Here is a 10,093-nt window from a genome sequence, read left to right on the forward strand (position 1 = left end):
TATATCCCACGTGAGTGAAATCATGGGTTTTTGTTCCTTTCCATCTGACTTATTTCACTTAATCATGATACTCTCAAGATCCATTCGTGTTGTCACAAATGGCAATATTTCATCTTTTTTTATGTATGAATAGTGTTCCCTTGTATATATATGTACCACATCTTCTTAATCCAGTCATCCATCTAAGGACCCTTAGGTTGTTTCCATATCTTGGCTATTGTGAATAATGCTGCAGTGAACATAGGGGTACATGTATCTTGATGAAGAAGTTTTCAAATTTTGGGGGTACATACCTAGGAGAGGGATTGTTGGATCATATGGTAGCTCTAGTCTTAATTCTTTGAGGAACCTCCCTACTGTTTTCCATAGTGGCTGCACCAATTTATATTCCAACTAGCAGTATACAAGTGTTCCCTTTACTGCATATCCTCTCCAACATATATTTCTTGTCTTATTGATTATCGCCATTCTAACAAGTGTGAGGTGGTATCTCATTGTGGTTTTGATTTGCATTTCCCTTATAACTAGTGAACTTGAGCATCTTTTCATATATCTGTTGGCCATCTGTATGTCTTTCTTGGAAAAGTATCTGTTCAGGTCCTCTGACCATTTTTTAATCAAATTGCTTTATTGTTGAGATTGTATGGATTATTTATACATTTTGGATATTAGCCCACAATTAAAGGTATCGTTTGAAAATATCTTCTCCTATTTAGTTTGTTGCTTGTTTGGTTTTTTCGTAGTTTCTTTTGCTGTGCAGAAGCTTTTTAGTTTGATGTAGTTCCATCACCTCTCTTTGCCTGCAGTTCGATAACCAGTGTCAGAGCTCTGCACAGCCTGAGCAGGGAAATGCAGGTCCTATTCCAGAAGGAATTCACCTATATTCCAAAAGAACTGTAGGGCCCGAGAATATGTGGGGATCAGAATAACATAGGAAGGAGTTTGACAAAACTCAAGCAGAACCAAATCTGAAGAGACTTTGGTTCTAGGTAGGATAAAAGATTGAGATAATCTCTGACGTCATGTTCTCTTGAAAAATGTACATTGTAGTAAAATAACCCAGGAGTGAATCAATTTTCCAACTAAACTGTGTTTAAACCTGTAATATTTCATTAATTCAGTCATTCTATAGAAGGGTGTCTTAACTGACCTCCAAATGTATTCAGACATTGGCAGGTTTAGAGAACGAGTGGGAACAGGACCACTTTGGTAAACCACATGAATAAATTGATATGCATGAGGACTTTCATTGTTTTGGTAGGAGTTTTGGTCAGGTACACCAGGGATGGAGAGTAAGAGAAAAAGGAGAAGATCACAATGAGGTGGATATAATGGGGCTTATCCATTAGTTAGAACCAATGGTCTAGTTTTAAGCTTCTTTGGAAAGAAGATTTAGTTTCAGAAAGAGAAAAAGCTCTATATTCATGAAAAATTTTGAGAGACTTTGGTTTTATTCACTATATTCTGACACTGAGAGGGGAAAATGTAGCCTTAGAGCTGGGGAACAGGCCATTTATTCTCTCTCTTTCCCCTCTGCCTCTGTGTAGCATTGGGACCCCAAAGCCTCCAGATGACCACCATCATAAGTCTAAGTGATTGCTGCCAGTAACTGCTATGTCTAGAAGAATGACCTTCTTACAGAGGGCACTGGTAGTAGAAGTGATAAGCCAAGCCCCTCAATAGGGTAAATGGAGCAAGAGAACTCGAGACCTTTGGGAATACACACCAAAAGTCAGGTGAGACTTTGGTATTAGGAGTTGAGGTCCCAAGTTGTGATAAACTGAATGGTCTTCCAAAAATATCTATGTTCTAATTGTTGAGATCTGTGAATATGTTACCTTACATGGCAGAAGGGACTTTGCAGATATGGTTAAAGTTAAGGACCTTAGGATGAGGAGATCATCTTGAATTACTCTAATGGGCTAAATGTAATCAAATGAGTCCTTAAAAATGGGTCTTTCCTGCATGAAAGAAAGGGATATGACAACAGAAAAAAAGAGTTATGACAAGTATCAAAAGAGGTTCTACATTGCTGGTCTTGTAGACAGAAGAAGAGGGCATGAACCAAGGAATTTGGGTGGCCCCTAGAAGCTAGAAAAGGTAAGGAAATGGATTCTTTTCTAGAGCCACCAGAAAGAAAAATAGCCCTGGTGACACTTTGATTTTAGTCCAATGAGGCACTTATGACCTACAGAATTGTAAGATAATTAGTTTATGTTGTCTTAAGCTACTAGACTTGTAATAATTTATTATGGCATCAATAGGAAACTAATACACAAGACAATTCATGTAGTGGATAAAAGGTCATATAATTTGAGATTAATATCAATATGATGAAAGACATGAATCCTTAGGTCCTGAGCAGGACAACTCAAAAATAAACTACATGCTATAGTGAAACTTCAGATCTCCAAATACAAAGAACAAATTTTTAGCAGAAGAGTGAAAAGACAAATTAACTACAAAGACACAACAGTTAGGCTAACAATAAACTTATCATCATAATTAGAGACCAAAATATAATAGAAAAAGTTCTTCAAAGCACTGAGGGTAATAATGGTCAATCTAGAATTCTATTTCTAGCTAAACTGAAGGAAAGCTAAAGATATTTTCGGACAAAGACAGGCTGAGAATTTCCCATTCATTTATCCATGAAAGAGTGAATAAATGGTGAGCTTCAGGAAGCTGATCATTCTATTTCACTTACTAATGTTGTTTCACAAATCAAGTTTCACTAGGGAGAGTTCAAAATAAAGGCTGAGTAGTTGGTTGACGTACAGCTTATAAGCATAAAGAAAAGCACTCAGTTTTGTAATAGAAAATCAGTTTCTTCTATAATTCATTACATCTTGTTGGAAAATGTTTTTAAAATACTTGTTTGGAGGATGACAAATTATTAAGCCAGTCCAGGCAGGTGCTATCAGAACCCTCTTCATGAGGATGAAGAATGTGAATGTCACAGACTAAAGACTATAAAAGTTGACCTCTTGGGACTCAGAGAGAGATTGGAAAAAGGATAATCCGGAAGGTAATAGATGTTTTTTCTTCTGCTGACAATTAGAAAATATGTGAAAAAATATACGAAATGACTATTTTCAGATATTAGATAACAGTCAGTGAAGGACCATGACCCCTGAGAGAACAAAAGAAAACAAGGTAGGTCCTAAATCAATTCTCCCTAAATGTCGTGCTGCCCAGGAAAAAGTCATATCCTTTTGTGGCCAACCTTCTTGAAGAAGCTTGCTGTTTCTACTTCCTTACCTTCCATTCACTCCTTAACCAAGTGCAATTTATTTGTCATCACAACCACTAATAAAGTGGTTTTAATAATTTAATAAAATGCTTTCACTAAAGTGATCAATGAAAACCTAAGTGGCAGATAAAATGTACACATACCAGTCCTTATTTCACATGGCAGCAAGACTCTTTAAACAACCTTTTCCTCCTTTTTTTAATCTTAACCATTTTTAAGTATATAGTACGGTAGTGTTACCTATATACACATTGCTAAAGAGTTCTCTAAAATGTTTTCATCTTGCAAACCTGCAACTCTATACCTATTGAATAACAACTCCTCTTCTCTCTATAACCCCTGGCAACCACCATTTTATTTTCTATTTCTATGAGTTGGACTATTTTAGATAACCTCATATAAGTAGAATCATGCGGTATTTGCATGCTGTATTTGTCTTTCTCTGACTGGCTTACGTCACTTAGCATAATATCCTCAAGATTTATGTGTGCTATAGCATAAAACAGGATTTAATTCTTTTTTAAGGCTTTAGAAATAATATGCCATTGTACGAATTTACCACATTTTAAAAATCTATTCACCTATCCATGGACATTTAGGTTGCTTCCTCCTGGCTATTGTAAATAATACTGCAATGAACATGGGTGTGGAAGCCCCTTCCTTCTTGAAATTCACCTCTTTTTCATTATACCAGACTTTCTTGTTCTTCTACTGCTTTGGCTGCTCTTTCTCCACATGCTTCAATAGCTTTTCTTTCCTCACTTGTTCTTTATATGCTGAGTAGTTTCAAGAATTTCGTATGTGGCCTTTTCTCACTTTCCTACTTATGTCTTAATTAACAAAGCTAATTTGCAGGCTTACATTGTTCTTCTAAGCTCTCAGACTTATATTTCTAACAGTTTACTAAACATTTCCACCTGCATGTTCCAGTGATATCTCTAAATATGAACAGAATCAAATTCTACTCAAGATACATTTAGTGCTTGTCTACTCTGTTAGCTCTGTTTTGTTGCAGGCATACGTGCAAGTCGAGTAACTTCACACTTCCCAAATATGCTTCTCTTGCATTCTCTGTTTTGTAAATATAATCGCCATCCCCAGTCACGTTAGAAAAGTCCTTTTTGTTACCTCACACTCCTTTTCTCTTCATATCCTATTGATTCTCTCAAACATCTATTTCTTCTTCTCATTCTTTCTCCTTCGGATCATCACAGTTGCTTTGTAATTGGCCTTCAGTCCTCTCTCACCCACTGCCACCAGCATGATCTTTCCGAAACACAAATCTGGATATGTTGATGCCTGCTCAAAACTCTCAGTGACTCACCATTGCCCGTAGGATAATTCTAATCATCTGGACATGATATATAAGTCTCTTCATGACTTGGCATTTGTATAGCTTTCCAATATTTTCTTTCACCTTCCCGTTTCCTAGAAACATCACATTCTGCTGTTGTTTTCAAAATGCGAGGCTCACTCAAGCTTCATAGCCATTTCCCATGCTGTTTTCTCTGCCAGAGGTATTCTTTAATCTCTCTCTGATCCTCCTCTATGTCCTCTTAGCAAAACTTTTCCTTCTTTTCAATCCCCTCTTCTCAATTTTCAGCAGTCACAGCTTCAGCCACAACTCTGGAGTTCTGTTTCTGTTCTCTAATCGAAGGCAGTGTGGAGTGGAGCCAATAAGCCCAGACTTTAGTTAAGCAGCCTGGGACTTTAAATTCTGACTCTGCCACCTACTGGTGGCATTGGTTTTGTCTGTCAGGAAATTGTGGTAATAATACCTACCTGGCAGGGGGCTTTGAGGTTGAGGAATAACATCCCATCTCTGCAGTACCTGGGAGAAAGTGCCGAAGAAAGGGTAACAGTTATTTTTCCTCTTGTGAAATTCACTTAGACATACAAACATCATTTTCCTTCTTTCCAAAGCAATTCCTCCTCCAGACATGACTCTTTCCGTCAGTAGTTCATCTTTCAGCCATCCAGGCTGCAAACCTGTCATATTAGACTTCTCATTATTCATCTTCCCATACTTAACCAGCTACTATTTCCTGCCGTTTTTCTTTCCATCTTCTACCATCCTAGTTTTATGTTGAAGAATTTCATATTTATACAATTACTATTGTCTTTTGACTCATCTCAAATATTACTTTACCAATATCACTCCTTTGTGCCCAAATCCTCAAGGGGTCCTTATTAACTATAGAATAAAGTCTAAATTCCTTAATATATAATAAAAGCTTCCAAAATCTGGTCCTACAGTTGCCAGATTAAGCAAATAAAACTATGGGGTGCCCAGTTACTTGCGAATTTTAGATAAACAAATTTTTTTGTATGTCACATGCAGTATATACCTATATTAGTAAATCATTTGCTATTTATCTGAAATTCAGATTTAACTGGGCATCCAGTATTTTGTCTGGCAAACCCATCTAACCCTAACTTCTCTTCCCTGGTCCTATAATTCAGTACTACTCCTACTTCTCCGACTACTACTCCTTCTAAGTCTCCTCTGCCCACTCGTTTTATATGACTCTTCTGAGCAGGATGGTGGTAGAGTGTGGAAGCCTTGTGACACCGTCCCAAAAGTCCACTGAAATAACCAATAGAATATGGATATAGGGGAAATAATTTATCACTGTTGAAAACTAAGGTTGTAATCATCTGTAAACTGAAAACCTGGAGAAATTTCTTCTAGCAATAATGATGGCCCTGAATTGCAAAGAACCAGTGAGGGCTGAGTTGAGGGACGACGACTTATCTAGAAAGCAAGTGGCAAAACTCCCTTGCTGACGATCTCCACTCCCTAACTCGAAGAGTCAAGGGCGGTGCTGTTCTGGCAGAGAGGAGGTGAGATGGGCTAAGGGCCCTGGCGATAGGCCAGCCGCCAGAAGTACCTTCTGGCCTTTGTGGACCTCTGACAGTACCACACTGCTAGTGTTCAAGGACTGAAGTTTGCTACAGTTGGACAAGCATTAAGCAGAGAGGTGAGTTTTCTGTATGTAGAGGCTTGAGGGTCCTTTTCCAGAGCATCGTGACCATGCACAAAGTTCCCAGCTGCAGCTTAGGCTTCCTTCTCTCTCACAGCCCCAGCTGGCGACCTCACTACTCCTCACCTACAGCTGCCCCAGCCTCATCTCCAGATTTAGTCCAGACTGGCTGCCCGTGCCCACCCCTCTACTCTTCTCTCCTGCCTTCCCTGGTTTTCCAACTATCATTTTGGCCTTTTGACCAAATGAGTCCTGTCTGTCAGGGATGCTGCTTCATATTTTTATGTCTAAAGAGGCAAGACTGTGGGCTCGTTTATAAATTCCCACCTCCCTTATACTTTTCTTGGGAGGTAGTCCACCAAATGCTTTGATGCGGTCTGGGCTTACAAGAAAATTCCTCAGAGGAATGTGATGCCACAGCAAAGTAATTTCAACAATTTGTTCACTTTAAGATGTTTCCCCAAGGGCTGTCCCAGGTCATCAGGATATAGCTTGGCTAGTAATTTGATGAGGAGAGAGAGTGCTTTCTGAGGTAAGGAAGAGAACTACAGCTAGTAGCAGAATGAAGACGTTCAGATTGTTTGAATTTAAGTTTGTGAAAGTGCAATAGTTCTCTCTGGGGAATAGCCAAATACAAAATAAATAAATCTTTGCTTCCCAGAGAGTTAAATTCCCTTGTTGAAGTTTTGAACTAAGTTAACGGAGGGTGCCAATAAAAAACACTCTTCTTCCCTGCCCAAGTTGAGAACCAACTGAAAGACAGGAGTAGGTTAGACAGATATTTTAAAAAAGTAATAAAATGTTAATTAAGAGTCTGTGTGAGGGGAATATGGATAGTCTTTGTACTGCACTTGCAGTTTTTCTGAAAGCTTGGAAATGAATTCAAATATATTTTCCATAAATAAAGTTAGTAATTTATCAATTTAAACAAAAAATTTTTAAATTGAGAATGTCAACTTTTTTCTTTTTCTTTTTTCTTTAACCAATGAAAGCTAAGTTAAAGAGTGTACATCACTTTCGCACCCAGGACAAAGAGCCAAGGATGACCTCAGGCCTCTCCCTGCAGGAACAGTCTATTTCCTATACAGACAAAAATATTTGCATCCTGAGATTAGGTTAAGTCCCAAAAAGGAAGATGTTAGAGGCTGAGTCTTATATGCCCTGTCCCCTCTCCAAAACTCACCACTCACACAAATCTCCCAGCATATCCCAAATATAATACCCAAGGAGAAATGAGAGAGGGCACCTCTTTCTAGCTGAAGTCTCCCTAATTGGAAATGCAAAGATCGAATGTAAGTATTATCCCTCAACAGTCTACTACCCGCACATGCTGTCAACTCTCAGTCTAGCAACTCTGGCCAGGAATGGAATCAGAACCACTGGGTCATCTCCCTTAACCCAATTCCCACTTTGGGAAGGCCACCTTCTTTCCTCTTTCTTTGCCCACGTGGGAAACCCCTCCTGAGAAGTGAGAAGTTAGTCTGCTTGGGAAAATAGCTGAGCTTTAGTTTACCGTAGTCATCTTTAGATGTTTCAGTCTGACCAGGGAGTCAGTTCCATCTTCTGCCCATGATGGGCCACCAACAGCTAGGAGGAGAGTCCTCCCAGACCCTGGCCAGCTCTTCCCTTTCCTTGGAACTGATCTTCTTCCCTTTCCCTTTTGCTAGCCATCACCCCACTAGCATTGGGTCAGTATATTTTTACTAAGTCTTTTTTTTTTTTTAATTTTCATAGCATTCTCTTTTTATAAATGAGGAAAGTGATGCTCAGAGAGGTTAAGATGCTTACCTAAAATGACTCTGCTAGGACATGGTATAGCCAGGACTTACACGCTCTCGGATTCTGCAGGCAGTGCCTTACATCTCAATCCGTGAGGCATTCGAGGCTCTACACTCACTGGTTTCTGGTCTCTTTTTTCACCAGATCCCTCTGTCTCTGTCCTCCTGAGAGTGGTAGTTAGTGCTCTGACTCACTAATGCTTTCATTCTCCAGCCCTTGTCCATGCTATTTCTTAAGTCTGAAAGGATACTTTCTCATTCCTCATCTATGGAAATCTTACCTGTTATAGCTTACTCAACTCAAATATAAATTATATTAGTTAGAACTGCAGAAGATTCAGGAGGAATAACATTGAAGTCAATAAGATCATGAGTGAACATCGACTTGTTTACCAAATTCTACAACATCGAAAGAGGGGATATGTTATGGAGCTTCAAGAAGACAGCTTTGGGGGCACATAAGGGAGGATCACATGAAACAGCAAGTGGTAAACTAATGAAACTTGGTATTCAAAGGGTGATCAAGCTGGAAGATCAACAACTGACATTATTGAGCATTGTCTCCAAGCTAGTTCCAGGAGTTAAAATGAGGAGCTTACTGTTTAATTGGAGCGACATGTGCTTAAGCACACAATTACAACACAGTGTGACATGTGCTATAATTTGGTACTAAAAGAGTGTCGATGGAGTCTGGCTAAAGAAGTCAGGGAAGGCTGCGCTTACTGTTGAAGGAACAGGAATTTCTTAGGTAGACAAGTGGGAGCAGGGAGTGAGAAAGATATTCAAGGCAGATCAAGCAGCAGTGTAAAAGCATGGCAACAAGCGAGTATGAAGTGTGAGTCTGATATTGCTAGAGCAAAGGTGAGTGTATGTGTGCACAAGTCATGCATGTATATGTGTGTGTGAGTATTAGTCATGAAGTGTAGGCAGGTGAAGAGAGTTCTAGGAAATCAGGCTATGAAGGTGGTATGAGGTCTTATGAAAGTTTGACGTGAAATGTTAAGGAGTTTAGCTTTTGAATAGCTGCATTATCAGATTTTCTTTTTGGAAAGATCATATTGGTTCCAAAGTGGATGGTGAATTAGAGCTGGTTGAGTCTAGAGGTAGAGATTCCAATAAGAAGTTTACTGCAGTGTTTCAAGTGAGAGATGATGAGGGCAGATGTGTCTGACACTTTGGTGCCCTGACCAGATTGCCTTTTACCAGGCTGGAGACCCCACTCCCAGCAGTGACTTTGGGTGCTAATGGCTCACAGCTACCCCTTTCTCCAGAGAATTACCCACCACTGACTGCAGCCACCTCACCTGCGAAATTATAATCCCCTCAACCACTGTATTCAGTCAGTGCCTATTAGGGGATGGGGTACTACAAACGATTGGCCCCCTTGTCTCAATAATTTTGTTGTGTGGCTAATGCTTCAGATCCCTTATCTGTGGATCAGGCCAGATAACACTTTACCTGAGACCATATCTTTGCTAGGCTCTTTTCCTTTCCTTAGTCCGCTTCTCTCCCTCCCTTATAGTTTTCTCTTGAAACACACACACACTCAATAGATTACATGCATCCAAAATCCTCTTTACACTCTACTTCTAGGGAACCTAGAAGACAACCTAAGAGGTTGACCTAAGACAACCAGTAGTAACTAGGTAGAGATGAAAAGACAGTTGGAGTTTACAGAGTTCAAAACAGAAAATTAGAGCTGGAGATCTAGATTTAGGAGTCGACAGTGAATAAATGACAGTCACAATAGAGGTATTATGTTCACAGTGATGACTCCACACAGGGAACGTTACAGGATGCTGTCCTGTTGAGTTTGCAGATAAACATCAGGGAAGGCAATCTAGTTCTCCAGTTTAGTCCTCTTGGTCCATTGTTAGAATTCTGAGGTGGATAATCTCGACCAAGCCTTTTTTTTTTTTTTAATTCTTTTTTTTCCTATTATGGGAAAAAAATGAGTTGTTCACATCACTAATGTAAATTATACCCAAATGAACAGATCACATGAGTGTTTCTTCTTTCAGAGCCAGGATTAACTGTTTGCCTGAGGCTGCATAATGAAGGCCACCAGCAGCCAGAAT

Source organism: Rousettus aegyptiacus, unplaced genomic scaffold (assembly GCF_014176215.1).
Source record: "Rousettus aegyptiacus isolate mRouAeg1 unplaced genomic scaffold, mRouAeg1.p scaffold_m13_p_3, whole genome shotgun sequence".
Taxonomy (NCBI): Eukaryota; Metazoa; Chordata; class Mammalia; order Chiroptera; family Pteropodidae; genus Rousettus; species Rousettus aegyptiacus.